The 18,387-nt window shown below is 38.7% G+C and overlaps 1 pseudogene; it reads right to left on the bottom strand.

The window, feature by feature from the left end:
• Positions 1-4,820: 4,820 nt before the first annotated feature.
• On the bottom strand, positions 4,821-9,701 carry LOC110557974 (kinesin-like protein KIF2C; annotated as a pseudogene).
• Between the last annotated feature and the right edge of the window lie 8,686 nt (positions 9,702-18,387).

Raw genomic sequence — 18,387 nt, 5'->3', positions numbered from 1 at the left:
CCTTGTGGTACAGTGGACCTTCTTTTGGTTATATGTCCAACAGTGGCTTGGTAGGGCCTTAATATTCTGCGAAACTGCTATATTGATTTCCATAATGGTTGTATGAGTTTGCACTGTCACCAGCAATGGAGGAGTCTTACTCTTGTTCCACATCCTTGTCAGTATGAGCTGTCACTTGTGTTATTGACCTTAGCCATTCTGACAGTTGTAAGATGTAATCTCAAAGCAGTTTTGGTTTGCATTTCCCTGATGGCTAATGATGCTAACATTTCTTGACGTGTTGCTTATCCATTTTGGCTTCCTCTATTGAGAATTCCCTACTTCATTTTTAAGTTGGCTTCTTTGTTTTCTTGATATCTACTTTCTTGAGTTCCTTATATATTTTGGCTATTAGCCCTTTCTCAGATGTGGTGTTGATGAAAGTCTTTTCTTGTTCTGTAGGCTGCTCTTTTGCTCTATTGCTGTTGTCCTTTGTTTTAGAGACACTTTTTAGTTCATTTACTAATTGTTGATCTTTGTGCCTTAACTTGGTTTTCTGTTCAGGAAGTTGTTTCCTGTGCCAATGTGTTTTTTCAAGGCTATTTGCTACTTTTTCTTCTATCAGATTTAGTTTATCTTTGATACACTTGGACTTGAGCTTTTTGCAGAGTGATAAATGCAAGTCTTTTTACACTTTTCTACATTCAGACATCTAGTTAGATCAGCTCCAATTGCTGAAGATGCTTTCTTTTTTCCATTGTATGTTTCTGGCTTTTTGTTTTTAATAAAAAATCAGGTGTTTATAGGTATGTGGATTTATATCTAGGTCTTTGATTCAATTCCATTCATCATCCTGAGTTTTTATTATAGTAGCATTGAAATCAGGGATGGTATTAAGAATTAAAAGATCATTTTGGTGGACTTTTTCTTTGATGAGTATAAAGTTACCTTCCCTATCTCTTTTGACTAACTTTGGTTTGAAGTCTATTTTGTTACATATTAGAATGGCTACACCATTTTTCTTAGGTCTATTTGCTTATAAAATCTTTTTCCAGCTCTTAACTATGATGCAATATTTATGTTTGGTGTTGTGGTGTGTTTCTTGCATGCAGCAGAAAAATGAATCCTGTTCTTGCATCCATTCTCTTAGTCTGTCTTTTTATTGGGCAATTGAGTCCACTGATGTTGAGAGATATCAATGACAATGATTGTTAGTGCCTGTTTTATTTTTTGTTATTGTTGTTGGGTGTGTGTGTGTGTGTGTGTGTGTGTGTACTTCCCTTCTTTTGTTAGTATAAGATTATTTATTTTCTGTGTTTACTTGGATATAGTTAACTGCCTTGTGTTGGGATTTTTCTTCTAGTACCTTTTGCAGGGTTGGATTTGTGTTGAAAGCCGCATGATCGTCTCTCCAGCAAGAATGCACGCGGACACAAGAATCCTTCTGCAACAGGCTTTTTATTACAGTCAAGCGATGAAAGGAGGAGAGAGCTGCGGGACTGGCCCCACGACTCTTGGGGCTGCAGCATGGCCACGGCACGGGCCCGGCCACCTCGCGGGCTTGGGCGGCGCTCGCATCGGCTGATGGACACCACGGCGTTCCTCGGGCCACGGCCGGGGCGGGCAATCCCCGGGCGGGGGGGGAGACGGAGGAGAGCGCGAGGGCCCTGAAGTGGTGCTGTTTATATAAGCCCTGGTCGCACCTAAGTGACGTGTCAATACCCTGTTTGGCTGCTCACTCTTTACCCCGTCTGACGGCTCCGGCTTGGCGTGCTTAGCGTGCTTACGCAACCCGCACATGCGTTCTGGAAGTTCTTTACAGTTTTGAGGGCGGATGTCAGCGACAGTAGATGGCGTCTGAGTCTCAGCTCTCCACAGATTTGTGGATAGGTAATGTTTAAATTTGACTCTATCATGGAATAACTTGTTTGCTCCATCTATGGTGTTTGAAAATTTTGCTGGGTATAATAGTTTGGGTTGGCATTTGTAGTCTTTTAGAGTACACAGGACATCTTTTCAGGAACTTGTGGCTTTCAGAGTCTCAAATGAGAAGTCAGGTGTAATTTTAATAGGTCTGCCTTTATATGTTACTTGACCATTTATTCTTGCAGCTTTTAATGTTAGTTCTTTCTTCTGTATGTATAATATTTTGATTATTATGTGGCAAAGGAATTTTCTCTTCTTGTCTAATATCTTTGGTGTTTGGAAGCTACTTATATATTTATAGTCATGTTCTTCTTTAGGTTAGGAAAATTTTCTTCTATGATTTTGTTAAAAATATTTTCTGGTTCTTTGAGCTGGGAGACTTCTCTTTCTTCTATTCCTGTTATTTTTATGTATGGTCTTTTTACAGTGTCCCTGATATCTTAGATGTTTTGAGTTACAAACATTTTTAGATTTAACATTTTCTATGACCAGTGTATCGATTTCTTTTTACAAATCTTCAGTGCTGAGATTTGTCTTCTATCTCTTGTATTCTTTTGGTGATACTTGTGTTTGTAGTTCCACTTTGGTTACCTAGATTTTTCATATCAAGAATTCCCTCAGTTTGTGTTTTCATTACTGTCTTTATTTCCATTTTCGCATCTTGAACAGTTTTATATGTTTCCTTCAACTGTTAGTTTTTTTTTTCTTGTCTTAAAAAAGGGATTTATTTATTTCCCCTTCAAGGACCTCTATCATCTTCAAAAAGGGTTTGATATTTTCTTGTACTTCAACTATATTGGAATACTCAGGGCTTGCTGTAGCAGAATAGCTGGGCTGTAGAGATGATATATTGCCTTGGCTATTATTGATTGTATTCTTATTCTAGTCTTTAGGCCTGGGTTTGGGGTAATTATAAGTCTACTTGCTGATTTCTGAGTCTTTTTGTTGGGTGTTTCTCCCCACTCTCACTCCCTTGGTTACTGTTTTTTCTCTGGTCGTCTAGCTGGAGTGGCTTGTAGATGAGTAAATTGGCTCCTCCAGAGACAGGGCCTGGGTAGGCAATGTGGGTGTGTTGGTTGTGCATGGGAGTTGGGGAGGGGATTATCTATGGTTCTGGGTACTGTTGTGGCCTGCTGTGGAGCAGGAGTGTTTTGGTAGAGTTGTGGGCTGGGATATGTTTCTGTAGTTCTTAATCGAGGAAGGAACTTGTTATTTTTGAGGTTGGTTCAGCCTATGCTCATCTTTTGCTTTTCTCTGTGAGTCTTTCTTCTTGGCTTTTTAGCATCTTATCTAGATGAAAATTTAGTATATTTCTTAAGGGTGGAACAGAGTGTTTGTCTAGGCTCATTTCTCCATGTTTTTAGTTTCTTGAGGCCTGGATTCCTTTCAAAGCCTGAACTCAAATCTAGTTCTTGAGAGACCACTGAAAATTCCTCCTAGTTATGTTCCACTTACTACATGAGCTTTTATATATTTCCCCTAAAATTCTCACAACTTGGAAGATATCTCAGATAGGGAAAAGAAAAGAAAAGAAAAGAAAAGAAAAGAAAAGAAAAAGAAAAAGAAAAAGAAAGGAAAGAAAAAATCCTGATCTCAGACTTTTGGACTCACTCTCCAGTAAATTTTGCTGTAGTAAAATTAGCCTCTTGGATTTTCCAGTCATGGCTGATTTAAGGTTCTCCAGTACCTCTCAAATAATCATTATTTTGTATTTTGCCAATCATTTTTAGTTGTTTCAGTGTGATTGTTGATTGTCTAGTACGTAGTTTGTTATAGCTATAAAATGCCACTAGATATTTTAGTGGCATTCTTTTATGAAAAGACCTATCTAATGACGAATGATCACTGGTCTGGAAATTAAAAACATAATTTTCAAAATTACAAGACAAATTCAGTCTTGTTTAGCAAGTATCTGTTGAGCATTGAATAATATAAACATTTATAGTCTTAAATAAATGGGATAGTGTTCTACAGGCATGTAGAAGTAAGTGCATGGTTTAGAAGATTTCCACACTGATAGGGGACACTCACTGTTTGTGCTTTTCCAAATAGTTAAATATAAGCATGCCTATACTAAGTGTGATTTACCTGGAGTGGAAATTATCCTTATCAGTAATTATATGATTGCCATTAATGACATTTGGAGGTCAGTAGCTATGAAGTATTGGAAATTTCGGCAGTGACTAGTTTCTACTTATCTCATAGTCTAAGTAAGCTCTTGGAAAAGACAGAAACATTAATTAAATACTTTAGATACTTACAGTACTATTCTATGATATGGCAAACAGGATTGCCCCAAAATAGATCTGGAAAACTTTTTGGAGCTACACTCAAACTCAGTTTCTTATGATGAAGATTTATCTGCAACTGGAGCAGCCGCAGTCTCCTATAAACTCAAAGCCTCTAGGTCCTGTCTTTCCTAGAGAACTATACACATAGATGCTACTCCTATATCCAGACTTCTCAGCTTTAAATCTGTGTTGCTTTGTATGGTAGCCACTGTCTGAATATAATTCTGCAGTTCTTAACATACATAGTCTAACCATAACTATTACATATCAGATATATTATAGGACAATAACTTTAACCACTTACATAATAAAATATTTTGAATATACTTAGTTAAATAAGATAAATTAAATTAACCTCTATTTTTTTCTTTCTTTATTGTTAGATACAACATATAAAGACATAAAACAGGAAAGATTTTCTTGGGCTTCAAAAATTAAAATGAAGAGTTCTCAAAAACTTTTTTTTTTTTCTGAAATTTATAAAACACAATCGTGGGATCAGTGGTTACACCACAGGCCAGAGGCAGTGGGAGCTGGACAAGGACTGCCTCTCTCCCAGAGCCTGGACCATGCAGGTTCTCCACCAGCCGCTGTTTCAGAGGGGTAGGATGCTGAACCAGAAAACTACCCAAACAGCACTCCCCTCCGATAGGGAGGCCAAGGCAAAGCATGGCCACTTTTGTTCCTTCCTCCTGCTCTAAACTGAGAAAGAGAAAGTGTCCCTCTTCTTGCCTCGATGACTTCTTGAAGGGCTGAGAAGTCCCTAGCCTGATGTGCCAGGGCAAATTCTGCTTTTTTCACAAAGGTCTCCAAGTCTTAGTCTGGCTGAACAGTCATTGCAGAGAGCTTAGCCTGGTTCTTGCTGTATGATCTCTCTGAGCTCTTTTGTAGCTTCTAGCTCCCTGATCTGAGTCATGACTTCATTAAAGCTGGACATCTGGGAAGACAGCTTCCTCTCTTGCTTGGAGAAATTGCGAGGTCCAGTTACAGCTGGCTTCCATCTCTTCTGTGTTTTTTTTTTTTTTTTCTTTTCAGTTGAATTGGCTGCTCTCCACTTGTCCCCTTTATGTAGGCTCAGCTCCTTAACTCTGTTTGCATATCTCAGTGTACTTAAGGTACACTGCCTTAGGACCTTCTGTCTGGTGAGATCATGGTGATCAAGCATGCCTTTGAACTCTCTCCAATGAAGGAGTCCCTCAGCACCTGTGTCAGCTTGCTCTCATAGAGTTGGGCATGAGCCTTGTCCTTTCCCAGCACCCTGATCGACACTCCTTCAGAGCCAGGAGAGGCTTGCTAATTTCTCCACGTGAATCTGCTGGTGAGCACTGGGCATGTCAGCCCTTCGTTCACTCCCTGCCAGATTACCAAAGAGAATTTGCCATGTAACCTCCCTTTAGCTTGGGGACGAATATGGAAGGACACATGGAAGCGGAGGAATTGGAGTTTGCAAGCATTTGTCCGGAAGTTCTGCAGGAGTTGCCTATGATGATCATCTTGATGATATCATCAGCACAGTTAGCCAGGTACTTCTGCAGTCCCACAACTTAAACATGTTGCTTGCTGTCTTCTAGTACACATACCCTGGCCTGGTTGGGCAGATCAAACACCTTCCCATTGTAGATCTTGAAGAAGGTCACATAAACCTCCTATTTAAGTTCCAGTAGCAAGGTTTGGTCTTCAGAGGAAGTCATCCTGGGAAGCCACTGTGTAGATCCCTTTTAGATGCATTCTGACTTTTACCAGACAAGTCTGTAACCATTGTGTATGTGTGTGTGTGTGCCTTTCTGTCCTTAGGCAAAGCATATTGCCTTTCTCTCTTCAAAAACCTGAAGTGGAAGTTTCTGGTTTCTTTGAAGTCATGTGAATGTGTTTTTATTTATTTATTTATTTTTATTATTAGTTACATTTTTATAACTTTGTATCCCAGCTGTATCTGCTCCCACATTCTGCTAATGCTGTGTTGTGTTAACGCTGCCGAAACCCCTGTGTTTTGTTTTTTAATGTGGTCATTGGGCAATTTTAAGTCATGCATGTAGCTTGTGTTCAATTGCTATAGTATTGGTCTCATTCTGTGTTAGAGGACAAGAGCAGTAGAAGGTTATTGTTCTGAACACAGGCCTACCCTGCATGCCCTGCGGAGAGCTTTGATGTTGGTTAGGCTGTAAGAGCGAGATTAGCACCTTCTCTTGTGTTTTTCTTTTGTGGATCAGCTTGGGTCTTTCCAGGTTTTTTTTTTTTTTTTCATTTTCTTTCGTTTTCCTTTTTTATCTTTTTTGCAGAGAGTATATTTAGAGCAGCACTGTTTCTAGGGCGTGCTTGGCCTCACAGCTGATGGATGACACTTATGGAATTCACTACAACCACACACTGACCAGCAAGAAGGGCGATGTCTCCCATTGCATGGTCTTTGGTCCGTGCTCCAGCTGAACGTTAACAGACTTTTGCTGATTTCAGAGGGTTTTTCTCGTGTTCACAGAGAGTGTATTTAGCAGTACACTCAAGGGTCCCTCCGCAGGTTTCTGGATCTACATCTTTGTTTATTTTGTTGTATAAATTTGGCCATCTCAGTCTCCTCTGATTTGTAGCCCCTCAACTCAGTGAGGCCTCCACTAGAGGAAAGGTTAAGCTTTTACCTCAGGAAGGATTTAAGCAAATCCTTACAGCTTTAGTAATGACCCATATGAAAACCTAGGGGCAAAAATAGACCCTTCCTTATTTATTTTCATTTTGGCAGGGATTATAGTCTTGTGCTACTTCTATTCCAATGTCTGGAGATGGTTGTTGCATAGAATTTATCCAGCTTTCTAGTTGTTCGTATGGCAAACAAGTTCAGTATTTGCCTATTTATTGTAGAAGTGAAAATAAATTAAGAATTAAAATAATCCATTAGCCTATATCCATTATACTTGGTACTGGGTTATATAAAAACATTTTTAGACAAGCATAAAATGTACTTTGAACATATTTCTCTGTGTCCTTTTTCCTCACCCTCCTCTATAGTTCCCTTAAGAAGGTTAGTTTCTACTTTTTATATATAAATACATTATTTTTGTGTATGTATAAACTGTGGGAGCCACAAATGAGAGAAAATGTGTTGCATTTGTCTTTCTGAGGCTGACTTAACTCAATTAATATTATCACCTCAATTGCATACATTTTACTGAAAACAACATAACTCTGTTCTGTTGTATAGGTGAAAACAATTCCATTTTGATTTGCTAGCCATTTTATGGGTAACAGATACTTAGGCTGGCTACCCCACTTATCTATTATGAGTGTTACTGTGGAAAACACTGGTATGTGAATGTGTCTCTGGAATGCTGACTTGAGTGACATGGTATGGTATGGTGCTTTGTATCTGATTGTTAATTATTTTTCTCCTGGAGGTCTGCTCGCAGTCTTTTACAAGCAGACTCTCACGTCCCCAAAATCGTGTTTGTAATCCTTGCCTCCCAATTATCCCTGCTTGGCTGAATAAATGCCTACACACCTGGGCATGGCAGAAGTGAGATAGACAGAGCCAAAGTTCACTGGCTTGGAGGACAGAAAGATCACAGGGAGGAAAGAGGCAGGTATGAAGGAGAAGAAGAAAGCTGACCATCATGGGTCAGCATGGAGAAAGCCACATGGCTGGGAGGAATTTACTCTGAGGATCGATGAAGTTGGAGAAAAGCAGCTCAGATAAAAAGAATAAGCAGGTATTTATGGAATTATAGATGGAAAGTAGCCCAGATAGGAACGATTAAACAAATGGCATGGTTTCCGGACTGTGAGGTAACAAGGTAGCTTAGGGTATTTATATCTGCCCAGCCCCAGGTTTAAGGCATATTAAAAATACAATAGGTATCTGTGTCCTTTATCGTTTTACAGTGAGGTAAGTACTAACCACCAGAATAATTATATGGTTTAATGGTAAATATTAATAACCAATTTTCCACAATACTTGAAGTCTTTGCATAAATACCCAGGAGGGGTTTTATTGATTCAATTTCAGGCTTTTGAGAGATCTTCATACAGATTTCTGTAGTGGTTTGACTAGCTTGCTTTCCCACCAGCAGTGCATGAGGTGGGTTCCCTTTTTACCTGAATCCTTGTCAGCATTGACTGTTATTTTCTGAATGGCTGCCATTCTGACTGGGGAGCGATGGTATCTCAATGTAGTTATAATCTGAATCTTAGTATATGGGAAGGCTACTAACTTTTGTGTGTTAATTGTATTTTAATATACTGACATTTTTCTAATGTGTTTATCAGATCTAGGAATTTTCTGATGGAATCTTGAAGTCTCTTATATATAAAATTGTAACATCTCCAAATAAAGGAACTTTGACTTTTTCTTTCCTATTTGTCTCCCTTTTATTTTATTTTATTTTATTTTATTTTAATTTTCTCTTACTGTGCTAGCTAAGACTTCCCGTGCAATATTGATTAAATGTGTGGAACCTGGGTACTTGCATTGCTCCTAATTTTAGTAGAAGTGCTTTAGGTTTCTTCTCATTTATTGTCAGTGTTGGCTATAAATTTGTTATAAGGAGTCTTTGAAATCTATCCTTCCACTCCTGCTTTATGCAGGGCTTTTATCAAAAAGCAATGTGAACTTTTGTGGGAAGACTTCTTTATATCTATTAAATTTGTCGTGTGATTTCTGTGCTAGAGTTCATTTATGTAATATATGACATTGTTCATTCACATATCTCTATGAATGAAACTAGCTTGATAGTGAATGTTCTTATTTTTTCAAATTTTGATTTGTTTTATTCCTTTTCTTTTCTTTATTTTATTTATTTATTTATTACAATTTATTCACTTTGTTTCCCAGCAGTAGCCCCCTCCCTCGTTTCCTCCCAGTTCCACCCACCCTCCCTCTTCTCTTCCTATGCCCTCCCCTACTTTTTATTGATTCATTTTACATCTTGCCCCCCAGTTTTGCTCATCTCCCCTTCCCCTCATATCTGTCCTTCACCCTTGCAACCTCCCCCACCCCCAAAAATAAAAAGCACACAAACAAACAACAACTACAGCAAAGAAAAGCACAGAAAAAGTTTCATTGTGGGAAGCAGTAATATGTCGCAGTGTGTCCTGCAGCATATCCTTTTGTTCACGCATACTCACTTGCAAACTTTCATTACAATGAGTCACTGTCATGGTTTGAGACCTCTGGCTTCTGTGACATCATCAATATTGGATCCTCACTTAGGCTTCTCCTAGTTATCCTCTTGTTGCCCTGTATCATGGAGATGCTGTAGTTTTGGAGCAGCAAGACTGGCCTTTTCACGTGTCCCAACCATTTGCAAACGACATAGATTTTAGAGTGGGCCACCTCAGATCCCTGGGACTAGGCCTGAGTGACATCTGAGCTGGCCAACACTCTGTTTCTCATGCCCTTGGGGACAGCTCACCTGCACCCACATCTCCAGAGCCAGCTCCTCTATGCTGCTCAGTCAGTATCCTGGGCCCATTATCCCAAGTGTTGTAGCCTGTGAGGGGCTTGGCCAGCTCTCCCATGCTTACACCCGCAGGGCTGGATCAGCTTCACTATGCTGCCTGGCGAGGTGAAGGGCGCAATCTCCAGAGTGCCACAGCCAGTGAGTGGGCAGGGCTAGCTCTCTGCTCTCATGCCCTGGGGGACAGGTCTGCCAACTACTGCAGGTGGTGAGGTGGGGGGAAGGCAACACCCTAACCATCACTCATGCCACCTCACAGCTGACAAGTGGTGGGACTTGCTCTCCCATGTATGCTCTTGCCATTGGGGCCAGCCCAACTTTGCCTCCTTGACCCTGAGGGCAGCTTTCCTGACTTCTGGAGGTGGGGAGGGGAGGGGGTAGAGGACATCTTTCCTCGTTCCCTCCACCCCCATCCACGCTCAGGCCACCTCATGGCAGAAGAATGTCAGAGCCATCTCTTCCTTGCTCATGCCTTTGGAGCCAGTTCACCTGTGCCACCAGGGCCAGCTCTACTGTGCTGTTCAGGTGTGGTGCAGAGACATGCTCTCCCAAGTGCTTTAGTCAGCAAGGGGCAGGGCCAGCTCTCCTGCTTCATGACCCTGGGATCAGCTCTCTCAACCATCACAAGGGGTGAGGAGCTTGGGGGAAGGCATCGCCCTTACCATCTCACCAGCTTACCTGCACCCCTACCACTGAGGCTAGCTCCGCTGTGCTGTCCAGGAGAAGTCCAGGGTCCACTCTCCTGAGTGATCCAGCTGGTGAGGGACATGGATACCTCTTCCAAGCTCATGATCATGTGGGTAGCTTTCTCAACGGTTGGAGGTGTTGAGGGGGTGTTTCATCACCTCCTTGCCTGTGCCCCCCCACAGCAGATGAGTGGCTGGGTCAGTTGTTGTCCCTGTGTTGATCCCCATCTACCTCAAAGAGAAGCTTCTCTGATGAGGGCAGAGAGATGCTTTAATTTACAGGTATAATAAGTCATCAGGAGTCAATTAATACCATATTACTTGCCATTTCCTTCAAAGCACACAAACCTTATATTTGCCCTTGTGGACTAGAGTCCTTCTTTTGCACAAACACAGAAACATATTTAATAACAGGATATAATTTTAATATAGTCAGTTTTAATTTAAATTGTACTAATCTGTAGTGTTAATGTACTTCTAGCTTTGGTTATTCTTCTGTTTGAAAATACCATGTTTTTAATTGAATGGAGTTTCCTTCCTCTGATCTTATTTACTTGAACATGTTTTTCTTTTATTTCTTGAGTAAATTTTTGACTGGTTACAAAAGGTGTTTTAGTAAAGGTTCCTTATTCCACTGCAGGAGGAACAATTCTCCAGGCAGGTGGTCCTGAGTCATATGAGGATGCTTGGTGAGCATGAACCGGAATGAGTCATCAAGTAGCCACGGTTTCTGCTTTAGTTTCATGCTTGAAATCCTGCCTTCCTCCTTAATCCACCTCAATGATAGTTTGTGCCATACAAGCCAAATAAACTCTTTTCTAAGTTATTCAGAGCCTTTTGTTGCAGCGACAGAAATAAAACTATAAGAGAGGGCTAACCCCATAAGAGACGTCTGACTATGGCATAAGTGGGCACATCTTGCCTGGCATGTTTGTATTGTAGGTCCTAGAGTTCATAGTTGGGTAAGAGCATTGATTCCTTTTCTCCCCTAACAGACTTCATAATACCTTCCAACACTACTAAAGCAAGACAGAAGGGATGAAGTTTCCAGCTCAGTTCCAGTTAAATTTGTGTAATCTTACAACTGGTGGTCAATAAAAACAATAGCAGGAGCCTGCATTATTTTGGGGGACTCTGGGACCTCCCTGACCATCAGTTCATAAGGAGTCATCACATACCTGGTACTGAGATTTATGTTTAGTTAATTCATAGTTTCTAGAAGTCACATGATTATCCACCCTTACAAGATACCTCACTTCAAACTCAATTTTCTACAATTTTGTTTATTATTATTATTGTGTGTTGGGACATGAATGTGCCGTACTGTACATGTGGAGTATGAATGACAACTTTGGGGGTTACTTTTTTCCTTCCATTCCAGGGCTCAGACTCAGGTCTCCCAGCAAGCACTGTTAACCTGCTGAGCCATTTTGTTAGTCCTAGGTATAGAACTTTAGTGGGCAGCTATGTTAATATTGCCAAGTGGTTTTGGCTTCTTTTTTATGCTAAAGAGTTAGGTTTTAGTTTTATGTTGAGTTTTACTTTGTTACTTTTAATACTGTTATATATATATATATATATATATATATATATATATATATATTTGTTTGTTTTCTTCAAGACAAGGTTTCATGTAACCAAGTAAATTATGTAAAACAAGTTCTCCTCAAATTGTTATGTAGCTTAAGATGACCTTGAACTCTTGGTCCTCCTTCCTCTACCTCTGAAATATGTGTGCAATGGGTGAAAACCATCAAATCTGGCTCATTTGTTTTGTATAGTTTTTGCTATGGTGCTTCTAGGTGTTGTTTTCTTTGCATTTATCTGGTTTAGAAATTACAGTGCATTTCAAAAAAATCTCTGGCTTAAATTTTTGTTAGTTTTGTGAAACTTTCACATTGGCTCTTTATGTGGTTTGTGTAGGTGTGTTTCTATGCAAGTTTACATGTATGTGGATGACTGTGCACATGTGTGCAAGTATGTTAAGGCCATATGACCATATTCAGTGTTATTACTTAGATGCTGCCTGGCTTGTTTTGAGACAAGGTTTCTCATGCACTGAAACTCTCTGCCTCCAAACAGTTAGAATTACAAGTGTGTGGAACCAGGCACCGCTTTTTATTTTCATTTATTAATTTTTCTTTTGTTTTAAACTAGATTTTTCCCCTTACACAATATATTCTGATTATGGTTTCCCCTCCCTCTACTCCTCCCAGTTCCTTTCCATCTCTTCTCCCATCCAGATCTATTCCTTTTCTGTCTCCCTTTAGAAAACAAACAGACTTCTAAGGGCTAATGTTAATAATATCAAACAAAATATCATACAATAAAGCATAAGATAAAATGCCTATTACATTGGAATTGGTCAAAACAAACAGAAGGAAGAAATCCCAAGAGGAGGCACAAGAATTAGACTACTTTTTCACATACTCAGGAATACATAAAAACATTAAGTTGGAGGCCATGATATACATGCAGAGGACCTGTTACAAACCTGTGGAGGACCTGTGCTTGCTGCTTCAGTCTGTGAGTTCATATGATCTTGATCATGTCGATCTAGGGGGCCTTGGTTTCTTGGTGTCTTCCATCCCCTCTGGCTCTTACACTCTTTCTGCCTCCCCTTCCACGGGGTTCCCTAAACTCTGAGGGGAGGGATTGATGGAGACATCTCATTTAGTGCTGAGTATTCAAGATCTCCCACTCTCTACATAACATCTGCCTGTAGGTCCCTGTATTTGTTCCCATATGCTGTAGGAGGAAGCATCTCTGATGATGGCTGAGCAAGGATTTGATCTATAAGTATAGAAGAATATCATTAGGAGCCATTTTTCTTGCTACATTTTTGTTGTTGTTGTTGTTTGTTTTAGAACAGTAGTTGGTTTTATCCTAGGTCCCTGGGCTATCTAGTCTCAGGTTCTTGGTCATCCAAAAACTGTTGGTTATAAATGAATGCTATCTTATGAAGTAGACATTGAGTCAAGCTAGATATTGGCCCCACAAGCTTTGTGACACCATTGCCCTAGCGTATCTTGCAGTCAGGTTACCATTGTAGGACAAAAGATTTTTAGTTGGCTTGGTGTTTATGTTTCTCTTTTGGTAGCCTCCAGAATACCTTCCTGTACCAAAAATGTTAGAGCATAGGGGTGAAGACACTCATCCTCCTGAGACAATTTCATTTTGCTTTTGTAGGGAGTTAGGACAAAGTAGAACACTCTAATCTAAGTAGAGACTGAGGTGACTTGAAGTTGGAATTTACTCTTTAGTTGGAACTAACATTCACCAGAGAATGCATTCTGATCCATAGAATGTTTTTGTTTGTTTGTTTTTGGAATTATGATTTTCCTGACAGAAGGCCTTCAGGATTTTAATTTATATTCCTTTTCCTAGGAGCAATGAGGGAATAAAGAAAAGACAGACGCATGGACACAGGAAAGCTGGGATTGGGTAGCCTGGGCACTCTGATGGAAAAGCCACAGCGCCTTGGAAGCTCAATAGGTTTATTATATAAAGTTTTTACAGGCAGAAAAATAAGAAGGTAGGGTTTATTTTATAACACTGGGTCCAGAAGTTAGGCTTTGCTAGTCTCAGTAGTATCTTTTGCTATAGGGGAGCAGTATTCAGACCTTAAATGTCTGGGGTAAAGCTCTGATAACTTATCTGCACATGTTATCAACATGCACAGGGAGTAGAAGAAGGTTTTGCCATCCCCCCCAATTTTTTTTTATGGTCCAGAGTTGCCACAACATGAGGAACTGTATCACAGCGTCCCAGCGTTAGGAAGGTGTAGAGCTTCCTCTCCAGCTGAAAAGATGCTCTCTGAGGGCTGCTCTCCTTTCCTTGGCTCTGATACACTCTAAGCTGTTGTAACTGTAAGCTTTGTTCTGCTTCAGACACAGTGGACTTGCCAACTCCTCTGTCCAGGATGCTCTTGTCTCCTCCATTCTTTGAACAAAGTTGCATCCTGAAGGTTTTCGCTTAATTGAAGAGATGTCATTACAGAGAAGTTCTTTTTCCACATCTCAGATGAGTTAGATTCTCGTTGATTTTTGTTTTATGGTAATTTGCATACTTAGAATCATGAAACTAATCATAATTCAACACTTTCTTTACCAGATCAAAATTCACAGGCTGTGCTCACATCATGCTAATCACAAACTCTGTTCCAAATATGAATGTAACCAATGGCAACATGCTATAAGGCATATTAATACTTTCTAAGATGTATTCCATGGAAAAGTGACCATGGGATCAAATAGTTTTCAAACATCTCAAAGAAAATCTGCTTGTGGGAAAACTACAGTGGAAGCTTACATATTAAATTTTTTTCTTAGTGATTTCATAGTAAAAATAACTCCTTTCCTTTGTTTATTCCCAAGCTTAACATGTAGAACTTATTTTATAAAATATCCTTTATAAATAATTTGCAGAGGGGTATTCTAGAAAACTAAACAGAGAAATTTTAGGTTTTTCAGAAAAAAAACAAATATAATTTGAGAACGAGTCAGTATATTGCAAATTCTGGATGAATGAAATAAAACCCAAAGAGGCATGAAGGACAAAACTACTCCAACAATATTTGCAGGATTGAGTTCAGTTGACATGGACAAAAGATTTCTTGCCTCCAGTTTACTACAGTCTGTATAAATTCACCAGTGCCATGGAGCAGCTGCTGCTATGAGCTGACATTCTACACATTGAATGGGCTCATTCAGAGTGGTTCTTCTGCAGTCACTCAGACCCAGCAAATATATTGTCTTTGCCAGATTTTTATTGACATTTAACTAGTCTTTGCACCAGAGATGAATGGTATAAAAGATAAAATCGGGTGGAAGCAACATTTCAGTAGGTAAATAAAACAATTTTTCTGGCAGCTAATCACATATAGAATTTCTTTATGTTTTATTATTAAGCAAGTCCTAACTAATTTTTGGGTATTGCTCTTAGAAATAGGTAAATACAATAATTATAATACTATAATATGTAACACAACTAATCACAACTGTATAACAGATGCTGCTTTATCCCTTTAAATATCTCTCTTTGATTTAAAATCTATTTGTCCCTCAAGACTTCATGTTAAATTTCGTCTCTTGACATTTTCTTTCTTCTCCTATATTAGTCATCCCTTCAACCTTTATCTCACAACATTCCTTTTTTTTTCTATCATAAATTTATCTTTGACTCTTCTCAGAAATGGGAGCTTTAAAATTTCATGGAAATTATGGGAGGGGGAATAAAAATGAGTGGTGTATGAAAAAGTTTAAGTTTTAGGAGAAAGCATCATTTTTCAAATGAGCAATATATCATGAACTCTGGATGAGTGGTTGATTCTGAACTCTGCCTTAACCCAAGACAACTAGGCTACCGATTAAATTACTTTTTGGACATTTCCTGATGATTATTTTCATAATACCTTAAGTTTATTATGGTTGAACCTGAAGTGAGTATTCATAATACTTCTTGCTTTGGATTTAGCAGATGACAGGAACTAGGAAAATAAAATACTGTTTTCTTCTTGGTTAAAATCTCCTTGCTCTCACAATTCCTTCCATATCTTTGCCAATTCTATTTATTACAGCCAGCATATAATTCACCTCTTTATGTGCAATTTTTCTTTGAAAAATATATTCAAACATTCTCTGTTTTAAGGACTTATGTTGTAGTATCATGGTTAGGAAGACACAGTTATTTTCTTCATTGCTTTGGTTTTAATAGAGAATCCAGAAGAGAAACAAATAATACTTTTCCAAGTGTTGAGAAGAACATACTGTACTAAGGGGACAAAGGAGAAAAGATAAACCCAAATGTGAAGAATCTCAGTAAGCACCCCAGAAGAGTGAATAGTACCTTGAGTTGTGTAACTCAGGAATACAACTGGAGAGAGTAAGGGGTTGGGGAGGGGGAGGTGAATGATGGCAGCAGAACTTTTGAAACAAATTTGTGAAGATCTGAGCATGTCCCATTCTCCTTTCAAAGAGGAAAAGCTTAGGACATGAATAGGGTACAGGTCAAGGTGGTCCTTATGCACCAAGTGAAAGTGTACACAGAGGTCTGGAGAGCAGTATGCACATGAATAAAGCAATGCTATGTGTTTGTTTCTGGTTAATAAACTGTAAGAAAGGATGGCAAAGGAAAGCAACTTTCTGTGTTCTCTTCCAGTCTTTGTTCTTCTGCCATATCAGATGAGGAAGTGGGTACAGATGCAGGAAGACACAGATCTCCACCAGACTGTGCTGGTGAGTAACATACAAGTGTTAGATACCCTAAAATGTTTGATTTGGAGCAGCCAGTCATATTGGGATTCGGGGATCAGTTATGGCCACAGAATATTGTCTTTATTGATACTCACTCACTGAAAGATCTTTCCTCATACTGAATCTGCGATTGCCTCTCCCAGTGTCACCCATCATCACTTTATTCATTGCAATTATCAGCACACAAAGCCACATGAAGAAATCTTTCAGTTGTTTATTGTTTTCTATATTTCTTTTTAAATTACAAAATTTGTGAATCAATGACCCATATTTATTTTTCAGCTTTGTATTCTTAATGCTATTATAATTTCTAACACAAAACTAAAAAGCAGTTTTATATAAATAGTGTACAAAGGGCACACGATGCTTGCAGAAAGAAATTAGAATTTACTTTTTACATCTTGTGTGAGATATGGAAGGAAGGAATGGGAAGTTTTACACAGATGCTTTCTTTTAGGCCTGGGTACCAATTTGGGTGTAAAGATAACAATAAGGAGGCTCAGAATTCAATTAACTTGAGTCACTGCCGCTGTCATTTCTGATTTTACACTTGATGATAGCAATAACTTATGGTGGCAGGTCCTAGGACTTCCCTTGGTGCTTTGTAGTTTATGTGTATGTCCCTCAGATGGTCCTTTTGCTATTTGTTTTACACAAGTACATTTTCATTCCCGATTTTTGTTACTGATAGGACTATTGCCTCTATTGTTCTTATTGATTTCCCCAAATTAAGATATAAAGTTCCCATGACAGATAGCAATGCCTTATACGTGGAAACTAGATGTCCTGTTTTTTGATTTGTTGACTATGAATTTTCAAGCCAATGAAAGGTCACTAAGCAAAACAAACTAGTGGTGTGTCAGTGACTACTAAGAAAAGATGATGAGTGTTCACTGAAACAAGGCTATGGAAAATGTTATGATTTAGTCTTTAAAATTAAAAAAAAGTAGAGAGAATCTAAAATTACATAACTTCAGATGGCCTGGAACTTGCTACGTAGACCAAGTAGGTCTTGAATTTACAAAGATGAACCTGCCTTCTGTGTGCCAAGCTTAAAGGTATGCACCACCACACCTGGCAAAATTTTGTTTTGAAAGTCATATTAATAAAAAGAGTTTTATTATTCAATATAACGCTTAAATATTTAATAATATATTACACATAATATTATTTAATAATATAATACTATTGAATATAATATAATACTTAATATGAATTATTTATTATTTAACAAAATTATAAACTATCATTGATAGCTGTTGCACTAGCAGAACAGTTCTCTAGCCCTTCTGTTTGCTAGAATTAGAAAAGAAACAAACCATGTAACATCACTTTCCAAAGAAAGAACTTTATTATACTACTATCTACTATTGAATTGTTGCTGGTAGTATACATTTTTAATTTGGTCATTGTCCATAGTAGAAAATAGGGATCAATAAATTGTAAAATTATGTAGTGCTAAGAATAAAGTCTGAATCAGTAAAGGGCTTTGACATAGTATTAGACTAAATATTGGCAATTTTATGGTCTGGAGGATGATGTATTTAAAGTATTACCTGTTTTGTTTCTAGCTTGGTAGTGTAAAGCAGTCCTTTATTTGGAAAGTGATATTATATGGCTTGTTTCTTGTCTAGTTCTAGAAGAAAGAAGGCCTAGAGAACTGTTATCCTACTGTAACAGAAAATATAATCTACTGGATTATTGTTGACACATATTCACCTTTCTTTTCCTCATCTCCATGAGTATCCAATACTTCACTGTTGACTTCGTTTGGCTTCACAGTAAGTGAAAAGTATTTTGCAAATGA

This window comes from Meriones unguiculatus, chromosome 20 (assembly GCF_030254825.1).
Source record: "Meriones unguiculatus strain TT.TT164.6M chromosome 20, Bangor_MerUng_6.1, whole genome shotgun sequence".
Lineage (NCBI taxonomy): Eukaryota > Metazoa > Chordata > Mammalia > Rodentia > Muridae > Meriones > Meriones unguiculatus.
Note: the sequence above shows the minus strand (reverse complement) of the source record. Positions and strands in the feature narration are given on the sequence as shown.